The 17,925-nt window shown below is 37.5% G+C and overlaps 1 pseudogene; it reads right to left on the reverse strand.

The window, feature by feature from the left end:
• Positions 1-10,739: 10,739 nt before the first annotated feature.
• On the reverse strand, positions 10,740-12,364 carry LOC131630427 (large ribosomal subunit protein P1w-like; annotated as a pseudogene).
• Between the last annotated feature and the right edge of the window lie 5,561 nt (positions 12,365-17,925).

The raw sequence follows: 17,925 nt of genomic DNA on the forward strand, positions 1-17,925 counted from the left end.
CTAGGAAGGAAATCCACTATCAGTAGTCTTAATTTGAAGCTAAACTCACCCGTTTACAACTTCTCACTTAAACCCTTCCCAATGCAATCTCTACCTAGGTTCTCCCTAGATATGGAATATCTCCAATTCACTCCCAATCATAGCAATGATGTCTAGCAGTCAACAACTCAGCCACTGCATCGAAAGCCTAATTCCCACACTTTAAACACAAACAAACACAACATTAACTTGAAGTTGCTTGCAAGCTTCCTCCAAGAACAAAACTTCACTCATTGCTTCACAGCTTCTGAGTGATTAAAATAAACCTCTCACCTACAGGCTTTGAGGCACAAATCAGTGACCATCCCACACTCCAGGTGGTTCACCTACACGGCTAACCCTAGAAACTACATCTTTAAAGCTCGGGCTGTTAACACACAATTAGGTTACAATGGTTTCTATTCATAACTTGATCCCAGTTGGACTTGGGCTTACATATCACAGCACTCTAGCTGTTACAGATCAGCAGAATTCTTCTGCTACAAGTAAGGTCTTCAATCATAAGTTTCCTAATTTATCTCCTAAATTAGAAACCGTTGAATCTTCAATCTTCAGATTTGATTCTTCAATATTCTGACTTGATTCCTTGACCTTTAAATATGCGCCACATAGGATTACATGATATTCACATAGAATATTATGTATCTGTTTTAAACCAAACTGAATCTTTCTTCCTCGGTTCTGCAGGCGCGATGTCATGGTTGAAGTCATGACATTCCATATAACATCTTGCTTTAGTACCTGTTTTGTTCTTTTCATAATTGCAAGACTTATACAATATTACATTTAGCTGCTATTAAGTTTTAGCCAAGCATGGATGCCAATAAGACAATTCTAAAGAGCAGAACATTAACACCTCAGATCTCTATCCGAAACAATACACAAAGGGACACCATGCAACTTCACAATCACACAGACATAAATTTTCCGCCAACTTCGGAACCGGATAAGTGATGTTAATAGGTAAGAAATGAGCCAACTTTGTAAGCCTATCAACAATCACCCAAATCGAATCATGTCCTCTCACAGTATTCGGCAAACCTGACACAAAATCCATAGAAATACTATCCCATTTCCATTTAGAAACTTCTAACGGTTGCATCAAACCAGCAGGCTTCTGATGTTCGACCTTCGACTTCTGACAAGTCAAACATGCATACACAAACTGAGCTATGTCACGCTTCATTCCAGGCCACCAAAACAAATTCTTCAAATCTTGGTACATCTTTGTAGCCCTGGGATGAATACTCAGATTACTCCTATGACCTTCCTCAAGAATAGCTCTTTTCAAATCCACATCATCAGGAATACAAATCCGATTACGGAACCTCAACACACCATGCGCATCTAACTTGAAATCACCATTCTCAGCTTGATCGACTCCAATCATCGAATCAACCAATTTCACATCCAACTTCTGGGCTTCTCTGATACTATCCAGAAAATCATTGTTAATCCTCAACATACCCAATCGAACACTCTTAGGGGTCACTTCACATACCAAACTCATATCTCAAAATTTCTCAATTAATTATAACTCCTTAACCATCATCGCTGACATCTGCAAAGTCTTGCGACTCAAAGCATCGGCAACAACATTAGCCTTTCCTGGATGATAATTCAAACTGAAATCATAATCTTTCAACAATTCTAACCACATTCGTTGTCTCATATTTAATTCCTTCTGATCAAACAAATACTTTAAGCTCTTATGGTCGCTAAAGACTTCAAATCTAGAACCATAAAGATAATGCCTCCAAATCTTCAACACGAACACTACAGCAGCAAGTTCCAAATCATGTGTAGGATAGTTCTTCTCATGAACTCTCAACTGTCTTGATGCATAAGCAACAACCTTACCATTTTGCATGAGCACACTTCCTAGACCCATCTTAGAAGCGTCACAATAGACCACGAACGATTCTTCCGGATTAGGCAATATCAAAATTGGTGCCGACGTCAACCTTTTCTTTAACTCAACAAAGCTCTTTTCACAAGAAACACCCCATACGAAAGCTTTACCCTTACAAGTCAACTTAGTCAACGGAAAGGCCAACTTAGAGAAACCTTCAATGAACCTTCTATAATAACCGACTAATCCCAAAAAGCTTCGAACCTCGGTAGCCAACTTAGGAGTTTCCCATCTCAACACGGCATCAACTTTAGATGGATCCACGGAAATACCATCACTTGAGATGACATGCCCCAGAAAACTAACCTCTTTCAACCAAAACTCACACTTGGACAACTTAGCATACAACTTCTTCTCTTTCAAAACTTGCAACACCAACTTCAAATGCTCAGCATGATCTGATTCTGATTTAGATCAAAATGTCATCAATGAACACCACCACAAAACGATCCAGATACTCATGGAAAATGCGGTTCTTGTACTCCATAAATACTCCAGGTGCATTAGTAACGCCGAAGGGAATCACGGAATACTCATAATGTCCATAACGTGTTCTGAAAGCCGTTTTCTGCATGTCCTCATCTTTCACTTTAATCTGGTGGTAACCCGACCTTAGATCGATCTTGCTAAACACACGAGTACTAACCAATTGGTCCATCAAATCATCGATTCTTGGAAGTGGATACTTATTCTTGATTGTCACCTTATTCAGCTGACGATAATCAATACAAAGCCTCATACTTCCATCCTTCTTCTTAACCAACAAAACTGGAGCTCCCCACGGTGACACACTAGGTCTCACAAACCTCTTCTCAAGCAAGTCTTTTAATTGCTTCTTCAATTTGGACAACTCTAAAGCAGATATCCTGTACGGTGCCATAGACACAGGTCTAGTACCAGATACAAGATCAATATAGAACTCAACTTCTCTCTCAGGCGGCACATCGGGAATTTCATTAGGGAAAACTTCAAGAAATTCACATACTACCTTCAACCTTTCTATTACAGCCTGGTTCTCAACAGACATCGAAGCAACCAATGCGAACACGTGAACATCTTCTTTCATCAACAAACGAAACTGTCTGGCCGATAACAACTCTAAGCTTTCCTCTTCTGGAGAAGAAAACCTCACAGACTTATCAAAAAAATTAATGTGAACATGGTTATGCCTTAACCATTTCATCCCCAAAATCACATCCAAACCTCTCAACGACAAGCAAACAAAATCAACAAGAAAGTCTCTGTCGAAAATTGACACGGGACACTTAAGACACATAAGAGAAGTAGTCACCGATCCCTTAGCCGGAGTATCGACAACCATTTCTCCGTTCATAGCAGATAACACAAGACCCAATCTATCAACACAATCAGCAGATATAAAGCAATGCGTAGAACCGGTATCAATAATAGTAATCAAAGGAATGTTATTAATGAAACATGTACCTCTGATGAGTGAATCCTCACTAGTGGTCTGAGTTCCCGACAAGGCGAACATTTTCCCACTAGATTGTTCCTTCTCGGGCTTCTGACACTTGCTTCCAATATGGCCTTCTTCACCACAGTTGAAACACACCATATCCTTATGCCTACATTCAGACGAAGCATGACCAAACTTCCCACAACGGTAGCATCTTCTAGCATCAACGTTACACGACGTGCTCTTGTGACCAACCTTACCACACTTGAAGCACACAATACCAGCAAGAGCTTCTACCCCACTAGTTCTCTTACCCTCAACCGCTTTCTGCTTGCCATTTCCACTGGGAGCTTCATAAGGCTTACTACGACCTTGATAACCCTTTCCCCTCTTCTTAGTTATCACATGATAATGAGAATTGTTGTCCTCTTCATACATCCGACAACAATCAACCAAATCAGCAAAGATACGAATCTTATGGTAACTAATTGCTTTCTTAATCTCCGGACGCAAACCATTCTCAAACTTAATGCACTTGGAAAACTCACCATTCGGCCCATCATAGTGTTGGTAAAACTTTGCCAACTCACAAAACTTAGCAGCATACTCCTCAACAGATTTGTTCCCTTGACTTAGCTCAAGGAATTCAATTTCCTTCTTGCCACAGACATCTTCAGGAAAGAACTTCCTTAAGAACTCCATGCGAAACACAATCCAATAGATCTCCTCACCACTCGCTTCCAATCTCCTACGCGTCTCTAGCCACCAATCATCCGCCTCAACTGCTAGCATATGAGTCCCATACCGAACCTTCTGTTCAGGAGAGCAGTCCATGACACGAAAAATCCTCTCAATCTCCTCAAGCCATGTCAACGCACCATCAGGATCATAAGTCCCCTTAAACACAGGAGAGTTATCTCTTTGAAAGGTAGCCAAACTCCGTGAAGCAGCATTCTCTCCACCAATCGGTTGGTTCTCCAAAGCTTGAGCCATTGCTTCCAAAGCAGCAGCTATCGCAGCATCATTCCTCCCAGCTATCACAAGTCTTCACTACAACACAAAAGAAATCAGCATAAACAATAATATACGCTTGTTAGACTACACTACGACACGACACATGGCCAGACAAGACCGACCTGCTCTAATACCATTAATGTAACACCCCAAATCTACCCCGAAATCAACAGGAATATCAGAGTACAAAATTTCAAGCAAATAGAACATAACGATTCAGAGCGTCACATTTTAAACAACAAAATCACATACGTATATCACGCTCAATTACTTAGATACATAACACACATGTGGGAGAACAATATCGAAATCATTAATTATTGTCAGCCAATCAAGTACTTGCATCGTAGCGGAAAATCATATGTCAACAATAATACAACTCATAATATCATGGCCAAACACGGCACGATACATCTAACAAGTCTCAGCATAACATAAGGATAAAGTTTAACAAGGATAAACACAATAAACAAAACGTAAACAAGTAATCCAACGTTCCCCGAGTACTACGTATCAGAGCATCGACACACACCGACTCGAGCTATAGGTACACGACTACTCCGCGTCATTACCTGCACGTTACCAATAGAGGGTAACATTCAAACAGAAGGGGTGAGATATCATTCATTATAAATAAGTGTATGATAATATTCAAAGCGGAGAAATAATCATACATTGGTCACCACTTCTCAAAATATATCACTTACTACTATTCACATCATTCAACATCTTACCGACAACAATAATATCAATCTCAAATAAGGCCTACCTAATCAATCATCACATATTATCAACGAAACAACCATCAAATCGACACAAGATAACATTCACGTTATGCACACACAAACATTCAATTATGACCCATCATACGACTTTACTTATGCAACTCGAACAATGCAAATGCATGTGGTACCATTGGAGTGAAACTCCTGTCTCAAACAATTGCCATTGGGCCATCTCAAACATTTGCCACAAGGGCCGTCTCAAACATTTGCCACAAGGGCCGTCTCAAACAATGCAATGAATGTGACTCAGTGATGCATATTCACAATCACACTTAACGACATAACCGACTTGAACAACATATTCCATGTATACGACATGATCAACTTAAACGACATAGTCAATTCCTAATTCCAATGTCAACAAAATCCAATTCAAGAAAGATTCCAAGAGTCTTCAAAGTTATACTAAGCATATTCAATGGAAAAACATCAATTAGGGCTTCACATAAGTTCAAACGGCACTTGAAAAGGAGTTACGGTTCAAAAGTTACATCATTTCAAAGTTGGAACCATTTTTATAAAACAGGGTCCGCTTAGCGAAGTACTAGCGACTAGCGACAGAAGCAAAGAGCAAAACAAGGTCCGCTTAGCGGACTAGCTCCGCTTAGAGGAGGCGTGATTTTGCAGAAATTCAGTAATTGTATCAGACCTGCATAATCCCCCTCCCTTCACCCATAACTCATTCCAAACATCAACTAACCAGGCATAAGCACGAAATCTATCATTATTCATCACTACATATCAAATAAACACATTCCAAATCATAGATTCATGCATTTTGTTCATAAACCCTAACATCTCTCCACATAACTTCCATGGATACAACATACAATCAAATCCCACCCAAAACATCATCATACATCCCTTTAGCATGAACGAATCCCACACTTACCTTAGGTTTGGATTGAAGACAACTCTAGCTTCAATATTGAGATTCCCCTCTTTCTCTTCTCTTCTTTCACAACTTTGTCAAAATGAGCTTCAAAGTCTAAAACTCCTAAAACCCTTGTTTTTTTTAACTTACTATCTTTCTCATTACTAATGGGCCTTAAATCACACCCTACACTTACTAATGCTACCTTAAGCCCAATAACTCCCCATAAATAACGCCAGTATCGCATAAGCACTTAATTAACACATAATTAGTAAAACAAAACACATACCATAACACGACATAATTAAATAAAACATGCAAACTAAAAACGGGCGTTTCATGAAGTCATTAAGCGAGTGTAACTCGTGGTGTAACTCTTCGGGTGTAACATCTTAGGGATAACATCAAATGACACCAAGGTGTCAAACTTTGTAACTTCACACTTTTGAAAACTCTTTACCGCATATTCGTATAACAAAACCCACCGTTGGATTGAAAACTAATATCATATAGATCATTTCCATAAAATTTAACATCAATAAGAAATTATTTGACAAAACCTTACATATTTGCACATCAAAATAACAAAACCTATGGTCATATATAAATTAAGATTACAGCAGCCAAGAAAACTATTGTTGTTGTACAAGTTCATAACAAGATAAGAATAAACTGGCCCAACGTGATCGAATGTCATCAATTTCTTCTTTTGAGTATGGTGTTTGGGTGCTAAGCTCCTATAATTAGAACAAAATTTAAAGTATGATAAGCAAAAAACAAAAACAGTAACTTATAAGTATACATATATGTGTATATATGGATTAAGATAATACCTTATTCTTCATCCATCCATTTGTAATGCATTCGGAGACAATATGTAGCAAATATCTCATAACATAGTATCCACAAGAATAGCCGTCAGGTTGTTTTGCAAACAACAAATAATTTTGATTTATTTATGTCACACTAATACACATAATTAATATAATGTCAAAAACCGCAATTAATATATTTACTTTTGGTTTAACATAACGTGGCTTTTGACCAATAAGATTCTTTCTGCATGCATTAAATTCCTCCATCGCTCTACACATGTCGGTTAAAATTAAACATGAATAAAAACTTTTCAATTCTAAAGTTAAATATGAGTATTGAAAATAATACCACTTACCTATTTAAAGAGTTATCACGACATCGGAAAGTCTAGAGTGAAACGAGCATAACACAACTATAGTATTTTCTTCGGACATATGACTAGTAGGTATAAATGCCGCCTGCATAAACATTCAGAATAATTAATAATATGGATAAAATTGTTTTATAAATGAAAACATGAATTAATATATACTTACTCACACTACAAAAAAAAAGGTCTCCTGCCACGCCCAAGAAACCGAGGCTATATGCAAAATAACCGTGGCGTAACGCTGAGGCCACGGTTTGACCACGGAAATCCAATTGTGGAGTATGCGGCCGTGGCCTAAAGTAAAGTCCACGGTTTTTTGGTATAGACCACGCCTTTTTGACAATCGTGGCTTTTTTAGGCCACGATTTAGGTAGCTTGATTAAGGCCGCGGTTTGTATTTTCCATGACTGCAAAACTGTGGCCATATGGTAAAGCCACGGTTTCAATTTAACGTTTAGCATTCAGTTTTGGTTTAAGGTATAGCCACGGTTTGGTTATGACCACAGATTTAAAACCGTGGTTATATTTTGTACATTTTAATCCATTAATCTTGCCACGGTTTATTTCTGTGCCATTACACGAAGATGTCATTATATATATATATATATATATATATATATATATATATATATATATATATATATATATATATATATATATAATTTCAACAATAATACTAATTTTTTAGAATTAGTTCTAAGTACTCCAATAGTGAAACCAAACTTGTCCAAAGGGCTGATTTTCTTTTTTAAACCAACAGATCAATCACTTACACCAATTTTGAAGAATTTAAAACTTGATTACTATAATGGTATGAATACAAATTTTTTAGTGTCTACACATCAATGACAATAGCATCGTGATTGACTAAATACATTATACATCTAATAAACCTAAATCAAAACTAAATATAAAACGAGTCCTGGATTCGCCTCTATGTTTTCACTTGCTATATGTTTATGATATAACATCTTAATTCAATCCAACATCCTTTAAAGCTTCACTTGATTTCTGTTGAAACTGCAAATGCTAATGAAAAAGAATAGTTGATATAAAAAACAACATAGACAAATTTAATAATAAAATAGTATGTAGAAGATTTCAGTCTTACTTTTAAGACCACAACACCTCCAGTGGAGTGACCAAAGAGAAAGCATGGTATCCCAGGATTCTCTGATTTAATACTTTCCAAGAAAGCTCCCTGTTTATGTTATCACCATCAGTATTCAGAATGCAAAGCACATAGGTCAAAACATGAAATGGCATTTGAAGACGTAATTTACCCAACATCTTTTCCTGAACCAAACTGTCAACCCACTTCCAGCCAATCCACCTTTTTCATCACCAACTTTGCTAAAAAAACCTCGTTGCGTCATTTCCATTTCTCATCTGACTGCACCAACATGAATTTGAAACACTTGTCTATGCCATGAATCTTGTTTAGTGCCCATAACTCAACCTGCAAAATACAAGACCAAAAACAATCCAAAATTTACCTTCCAATAACCACAATCAGTTTTCCTCACCAGTTTTTATGAAATTAGACAAACCAAAATCAATAGCCTTTAAAGCTGAATATTCTCTGTTTGATTTGAAAAAAAAAATCTGCATACAAAGAGGAAAACAAAATGAATTTAATATCTAGTAGCATAACTTCACGTAGCTTATAGGTGCCAGTGGACTTGACCATACCTCTGGCTTCATGTCACGATGTACTAAACCATGTAAATGATATTGAGCTGCAACCTTCAGCATCTGCCTTACAACCACTGCATCATGTTTTTCAGTATAACAATTGTCCTTCTTGCAAAAGAAGAGGTAGAAAATCTAAGTTCAGGGTAAAAGAAAAAAAACATAGAACACAGAAAATTATCAAGAAATAATATGTTGGAGTCGTCGGCGATCTTGATTCCAAAAATTTGTGAAATTATAGACATTCTGGAGAGCCAATCACATCTAAGATCAAACTGAAGTTGCTTGCCCAATATCCGGTCAAGTAGTTCTCCTCCCTCGGATAACCTAATCAAATAAATTGTCAAACAGTTTACTTTAGTAGACGTATAAAGGAACAAAACAACGGATATAGTAAAGATAGCATAACACAAATGACTTGGAATCATATAAGACAACAAAACCATACAAAAATAAGAAAAAAATAGAAAAGGAGAAAAGCGGATGGACAAATCATGACAAACCTGATATACTGGTACGAAAGTTGCGCAGCAGCTACAAGAGCCTCATCAGTATAGCGGAGCTTGTGGTAAATCTCATAACGTTCTCTAAGACCTTTCAGTATCTGTATGGTTTCATCTACAGTTGGTTCTGGTACTTTAACTGGCTGGAATCGTCTCTCCAAAGCTGGGTCTTTTTCAATGTGCTTCCTGTATTCATCCAATGTTGTGGCTCCAATACACTGCAGTAATATTTTAAGTCAACATTGTTTAGTACAATTTAACAATAAACAGCAGAGTGAACTCCATCAAACCGATTAACTTACAAGATACTCATGACAGTGAGAATATTATGGGCACTAAGCACTTCAAAATGTGTCTAAATTAACCATTTGGTATTCCATTATCAACCAAGATTGAAACAGTAGGAAATGCCAAAACTTTAATTTTTAGATTAAAAATTCCAATATTAGTTTGATACTTAAGCATATATTCTTTAATTCTGATTACAATCCAGCAAGTTAGCAACTACTAGTGACCACACTAAACTATCAGAAGACATGTCATATATTCTCTTCGGAAGATGTGGATTTCCTAGAAGTCCATTGTTGTTTTATAGGGATCACTAAAATTAATATAAACTATCAGACATCCTTAATTAAAAAGGGTTTGAAGACTGTACCATGGAAACAAACAAAAACAGATCCATCAAATAAAACTGAAATTCAAAATCGAAATTCGAAATTAACAGAAACAGTACCTTATCACAATTCACAACTATTGTTCTTGCAGAAGAAACTAAAAAAACTAAATACAGAAAAGAAAAGGTTTTGCACGAACCTCGGCAATTATCTCGGCAGATACTATTCCAGTTTCTTCTCGAAGTTCTCTAATCACAGCAGATTTCAGTTCTTCACCGTCTTCAATGCCACCCTGAGAACTCCAAAAGTACAACCAACTTTAGCAGAAAATTTTAACACCATTACTAGAAAAGACTTTACAGTTTAAATAATTTGAATAGAAGTTAAGTTACTATATAGAACATAATGTGAACTCACTTGAGGCATTTTCCATGCTCCTGGAACATTCAATCTAGAAGCCACAGATATCTGGAAAAACAAAATTCAAATCATGATTCCTCTTCCTCATACAAAAATTTACAGACCATATAGGTATTGAACAAATCATAGAATATTTCTGATAAACATATTACACACAAAATATCCAAATCTGGACCAGGAAAACACTTTGCTTTTAAAAAAAATTAACATTAGAGCTTATTGTAAAAGGTTACTTATTTACTGAAGTGGATTCCTACTTTAAGCCAATATATACCTACATAAAACACTTTCCATACAAAAATACATTCCCTGGCAACCCTGTATTTTAAGTTTCAACAATTGCAGATGATAAACTTGAACTTCTATCCATGGCAACAATTGCAAATGTTCCATAACCAGGTGGATTAGACAAAGTAGAGGCTTGACTGGGTAAAGACATTAGTGTACCTCTATCACGAATGGAAGGTGAAGCATATCGCTTGTGTATTCGTCCATCCTCTTCATTTATTAACTGCAGTTAACATTCACTTTAAAAGATAACTCCAACAACAAAATAAAGGAAGAAAAACACCCTCATCCAATCTCTTTCTACCGGTATAACAAATCATTAGGAGTGTGAAAAGAAAACAAGATCATAGGTATGTATCGTTAATGGAGTTGATATATCCAAGTAATATACCTTAGCTTGATATATCCAGATTCTAGACAAACACAACATGGCTCATATAAATTTCAAGTGGACTCTTTATGGCATAGTGGTATAGGACAAAAATTTAATTTGTGATGAGAATTGAAATTCATATTTAATAATAACCAAGATCTTGAAGTCTTTGCTATACAAGATATCTCTATATATTAAGGAGAACCCATAATCTCATGCATATTATTAATGAAACACGTTTGTAAGACAAAAATAAGAGACAAAGGTAACTGAAAACCATGTCATTATACTAACAAACTTTAAATCTAATAGTACTAACAACAGTTGGTCTGTCTATTTTGCATTATAGTGGTATGCCTCTGTCTTCACCACTCAGTACTATAGAATTGAAACAAACTCAATTAGAAAAACTAAATAAGGCCAGAATTTAAAAATACCATAATAACAAAGTTTTCACTTATAAGATACCTTCTTCTCCTCGACTACTGGAGCAGCGGCATCACCACCACCTGAAGCAGCAAGTGGAGTAGCAGCAACAGCTCCTGGAGCTCCAGCACCGGCAGCACTAGCAATTAAATCCTTAATATTCTTCTTCTTAGCAAGTTTAACAAAAAGGCTGGGCCAGTATGATTCAACTTCAACCTTTGCACTTTTCAACAAAGTGGTGATATTGTCAGCCTATTAACCAACAGTTAAGGTACAACCCTTCATACGTCATATTCAAAATTCAACTATTTCACATAAATTTAAAACCCAAATCAAACATCTTCAATAACCCTAGCCTAATTGAGTAAATCTAAATTAAAAATAACATGAATTCAATAACCCTAATTGAGTAAATTGAACAAGGATACAGTGACGACAATTTTCTGAAGATGAGAAGGGCGTAAGAGCAAGCAATTTCTCCAAACGACATTTTCACACTACAAATAAAAAAGTAACACGAATTTAAATAAAACAGAAGCATGATCGAAACGAAGTGGTGTTACCGGAAATGGAAGACGACTGGAGAGTGAAGAGAGTTCTGCAGCGCTGCAAATGTAATAAAACTAGGGTTTGAGGGTCTAAAGAGGATTGTATCCACCACCGCCGCATCTGAGAAAGAGAAGAATGAGGGGTTGGCCTCCATTCGTTTGAAGATGGAGAGAGTATGTCGTGTGAGAGTTCTCGTTTGAAGAAGGAGAGGCGAGTGATGAGAGGGAGAAGAGAGGAAACAGATGGAATGAGAGAGGACAAGAGAAATGTTTTATTTGTTTTAGTTTTTATTTTTAATATTAAAAAAATATAAAACAAGAGAAGAGAGGGAAACGAAAATAAGAGGGGGAAAACATGGCGGGAACTAATTTTTTGGACATGGACCATAATTTTTAGTCAAAATTATAAGGTCGCGGTTTTTTTTTTGCGGCTTAAAATATCCGCAGTTGTATAACCGTAGCAATTGAAGTAAAGCCCACAGTTTCATACTACGAATTCAATATTCTATAACATACGTCTACGCTTTGATAACCATGGCCAAATCATATATGTGGCCACAGTTTCTGAGCTGTGAACAATTTTAGCGTGGCCGTAGGCCAAATTTTTAGTAGTGTCACGGTAAAACGGGGCCAAATAAAAATCTTTGGTGTCCAAGCGAATCGCGAGTAAGATAAATCTTCACAGCATCCAAGATACAATACTTGTTTTAAAGCTTCCTTTCAGCGGATAACTCATGGATGTACATGCAAGGGCAAATATTTATGTTTAAGTACAAGAAAGTGTGGATATAAATAGAAATCAACGTAAAAATTATACTTCGAAGTACCACAATTGTAATACGAAATTGTCTAGGCACTCGTCCCCCTTTAAAAATTCATGTATAGAGAGCTTAAAAAGTATGATTAACTGCTCTGATATAGGGGATTGTCGCTACGGCGAAAATTAACAGAGTCGCCACTAATATATTTATCCTGAAAAGGAAGGGAATGCCAGCAAACCACAAAACAAAACAACGGTCTCACGACCAGAGAAAAAGGGTAAGGGAGTCAGTTACGCGAGGGGAAGGTATTAGCACCCCTCGCGCCTATCGTACTCGATGGTATCCACGCGAGTGTCTAAATCTATGGGTGTGTAACAAATCTACACTAATCTGGACTAAAATGAATGCAGAATGTAGGGAAAAGAAAGGATTGTGCTCGCACGGGCCCTACCCCGCTGCCTTCGTATCCGTTTTGCGAAATCAAAGGTACCGTAGCTCGGCTAACTAGTTTCTGTTTGTTTTGTGTTTTATAGGTGAACGAATTACATTCACACTCCGCTGCTCGACCTTTGGAGACTTAGGCTTGGGAATGGAGCGGAAATAATAAGCTCTTAAGAAAAGTAAATCAAAGAGTGTGGTTTGTGTTTTAAAGAATGCATGAGGAAAACTTAAGCTAAAGGGGAAAGCTTGCTACCTAATGTTATCATACAAAGGGTACAAGTCTAAACTAAGCTAGCAACCTACGGGGAAAATAAAAACAACACACAAGAATATCACACAAACGAGCTCCGCTCGTAAAGCACACAAGACCACCGGCACTGGCCGAATGGTAGAAAAGTGGTCCCGCCATAGCCAAGGGGAGCGAATCACCCGAGTCAACCAAGCATTAGACCTCGCGAAAATGATCGGGCCATAGACAAGAGGAGCGAGTCCCTCTCAGCAACCAAGCCGTCACGGATCTGAAAGGAAAACGGTGCATGTGTACACCGAGCATCGACGTCGAGCGACCCGAGCTATAGGAAATGCGGGGGTCCGGTTGCATTAACCCTTTTCCTGACATACTCGATAACAAGATCTTGTGCTAGTTCAAAAGCGAACCACGCGTAGCGTGCGCATGCTGATCGGACTCAATGAGACTGGGCGGGGGTTGATTGCTAACCCTTTCCGCATGCCTTCCTTGAGGACTTAACGGAGTGCCATATAGGTCTTATTACACCGTGACTCCCTGCCGCAAAGCACAAATATAAACACACCAACAAAAACAGAGCTTCTTTCGAAGGCTTGGCCAGATGAATGTCTAGGTCCTACTTCTCATGTTATAGGATGATGCGGAAAGCGGTAAAGTACGAGAAAAGATAAAATGAAACGGGATCAATACCAAACGGATTATGATCCGTAAACCGCAGCGAAGAGAGAAAGAAAACTAAGGATCCCGCGAGCGAGCTAGCAAAGACAATAGCAAATGCTCAGCATACCGATTAGCCATGTAAGCAAACAAAGGTCGGCATGCGCGTCGAGCATAATCACAATACACCTGTAAGAGGAACAAGCAAACCAAACAAGCAGATATAAAGTAATAGGAATGTGTCTCCAAGATGAGAACTCGACACGAGTGAATGAAACCGTGTCCCGCAAATAAAGCAGAACACTCGCGTAATAAGCGTCGATCGGTGACTATCCAAAAGCCTTGCACACTAGCACACAAGTTAGAGATAACAAACATCGCAATCGGAATTGCGTTGGTGCTTTACACCGAAAAAGGATAACGAAATGAGAAATTTGACATTAACACACTTTTTAAACATAAATCGACCGAAAGTAAGATAACAACCATAAATAGTACTCAAATGTTAATCAAATATGTACACAAGTATTATGGAAACCAAAGCAAGTATTTACAAGTCAAAGGGTACACCGAAACGGTAAAATCGGGTAAAAACGATAAAAAAACTAAACTTGTCAGAATTAAACCAAAATCTCATGGTAAGCTAAAAATATGCCAAGGAACTCAAAAATGCGGTTGGAATTTATTAAATCGGCCCGGGGGCACGATTTTCGAAACGGGACAATAGCAAAAACGGTAAAAAAAGTCGGCCGAAACCGAAAATAAATTGCACCATCAGCTCTGAAAATATTATTCCACTCAAGAAACATTATTCACATTCGCAAAATTTCATCACGGTTGAAGAGTTATGACATTTTGAATTGAAACCGGCATACTATGTGCGTTTTGTAAATTGAGAAAGAAGAGAACAAACTAGCATATAGTAGCAAATTTTCAGCAAGTAAGAGCAACAATTAACATATAAACAAAATCTATTATCACCTTGGATCAACACTAAACAAATACACCAAACACTAGACCAAATTTCTTTCAACAAAACTAAGTTTTTTATGAGTTAAAAGTAGTGAAAATATAACAACAAATGCTAAGTCTAATACTGCACTAAAAATGCTGCCAAAACAGCCCCATAATCTATAGAAATCACACACAAACACAAAGAAATGGCTCATGGTACATAGCACAAGATATCACACGATTTGCAAATTGATATTAGCATGAAACATGGTTTTTTTCAAGTAGCATCAAGCATCAAACTCTTAACAAATGACACCAAGTTTAAGTTCAAATTTCTTCCACCCAAAATCACCTTACAACTCATGGTTTCAAGAATGTATCATTTGAGCACAAAGCAACAGCAACCACTTATGACAACAATTGATTTCAAACATTACTAACATTCTAAACAATTGTCACTAATTTTATCATCAACTAGTGAACCATGACAAGCATTCAACAATGAACTCAAGCAACAAATATTCACTCAATTAATATCAAAAGAAATTCCCCAACAAACGTGACAATTTGATTTCATTTGTTCAAATTAGCAACCAAACATCATCACCAAACGTGACAATTTGATTATCCATATTAGCTCATGAACTTAAGTAATTACTACTCTTCAAACCCAAATGTCAACAACCACAAAACTCACCTAATATCAACAGCAAATTGCATTACATTCTCAAAGTTTCATTCACAACAAAAATCATCATCATCCATTGATTAACTCATGCATTATGTCAAACTTCTAACATGCAATCTTCACAACAATAATACTTGAATTAACTTTTCAGCACATGTTGAACATTCGTCCGCACTACCAATTGATTCAAGCATTTTATCAAACAATTAATAGGCATATATCACCAACAACAACCATTGCAAATAATTTCCAGCAACTTAACATGTCCTCCATTATCAATTCAACAAGAACAAGTAAGCAACATATTCATGATTCAACAATCAAGTTCAAGTACCGAAGACTTACCGAATGATACGCGGAAAATATGACACACAAGCGAACGCCGGAGAGGAAGAAGTAGTGTCGGACTGCTGCACCGGAAAAAGGGAGCCGCGGCTGGATCGGAGGAGGATGCAGGCGTGGACCAGTGATGGTGGTTGCCGGAGGTTGATCGGAGAATTGACGTGAAGTTTGTTCTTGACTTTTGGTTCTACGTTCTTGATGTTTATAAATTTTCTTGAGAATTTTGTTTGAAAATTAATAGAAAGAGTGTTTTTGATTTGGGAGAATGAAGAGAGAGCTGAAAGAAAGGTTTATGAATTTTTTGGAGAATTGAAGTTATGAGAGAAAAGGAGGGAAAATTGTTTATATACGGTAAGTGGTGGAATGTCAAAAATGCCCCTGACGTATCTCTTTTTTGCTCGTTTTCGAGGAAATGTGACTCGGTGCTGTCGCGGGGAAAAATCGTATCTTTTTCGGGATGAGACACTTGATGCCTTCTTTGGGCTCGAGTGCTCAAAAAATGATTTTTCTTTTGTTTCGACCAAACTTTTTATTGTTTCCAAAGTAGGAAAAAGGAAAAAAGCTGCAATAACCTTAAAAGTGGGGGAGAGATCTTTGGGTAAGAGGGTTGGTTATACGAAGGGAAGGTATTAGCACCCAACGTATCTATAGAACTCTATAGGTTTCTTTGTTATGTCCATTTCATTCTATGCTATTGGGGTTCTTGTGAGATAGGTGGGACCTAGGGTGTTTGTTTGATTATGCTCGCAAAGATCATCGCGATCCTCTGCATACATATCCCTTAGAGGGAATCAGAGCATCTGTAGTTCGAGTCTACGGGTGCTAAGGTTTGAATGGTTTGAGGGAGAAGTTTTGCTCTCCAAGAATACGACCTTGTGCCTACGTATTCTCAAAGGGATGTTGAGAAAGTCAGAGCAATCGTAGTTCCCACTTATGCTAGTGGAAGCAAAGGATAAGAGACAAATGTCATCAAAATGTTCGATGTATCTAATCTATATCATCACATACATCTGTTTGATTTTTGTTTGAAAATCTTTTCATTATAAGCCCTGGGCCATGCCACTTATGGTGCTTAGAATGATGAAGATGTTTTTTAGCCAGCCTTGTGGCAAAAACTTTCAATGAAGTCAGCCTTGTGATAAAAAGTTTTGATTAATCAGCCAGCCTTGTGACAAAAGTTTCAATGAAGTCAGCCTTGTGACAAAAACTTTGATTAATCAGCCAGTATGGTGGCAAAAAGGTTTGATTGATTAGCCAGCCTTGTGGCAAAAAAGTTAAGTTGATTGATTGATTGATTGATTGATTGATTGATTGTTTGTGATGATATAGAAGAGATACTCCTATTATGGAGATGATAAATGTCTAATCTCCTAGGGTATTTGATTTGGATATTGGGGATGCTTATAAGAAGCCCGTGGGTCCTTGTACGAAGCCCAAGAGGAGGCTATCCGAGGGTCCTTGCATTGTAAGCCCAAGAGGAGGCTATGGGAGGGACTACCGGGGGTCCTTGCATTGTAAGCCCAAGAGGAGGCTATGGGAGGAACAAGTCGTTTGTACGAAGCCCAAGAGGAGGCATGGTTAGTTGGTTTGAGCTCTTAGAGTGATTTCACCGGGAAACCATACTCTATGTCCTAACCTAAACTAGGGAGATTCTTTGCACGAAGCCCAATAGGAGGCTATGGGGAACCTAGTGTTGTACTAAGTTAAACAAGTATATATAACACGAACAAACACATGAACG

The sequence above is a fragment of the Vicia villosa genome, unplaced genomic scaffold (genome assembly GCF_029867415.1).
Source record: "Vicia villosa cultivar HV-30 ecotype Madison, WI unplaced genomic scaffold, Vvil1.0 ctg.000680F_1_1, whole genome shotgun sequence".
NCBI classification, from domain to species: Eukaryota; Viridiplantae; Streptophyta; class Magnoliopsida; order Fabales; family Fabaceae; genus Vicia; species Vicia villosa.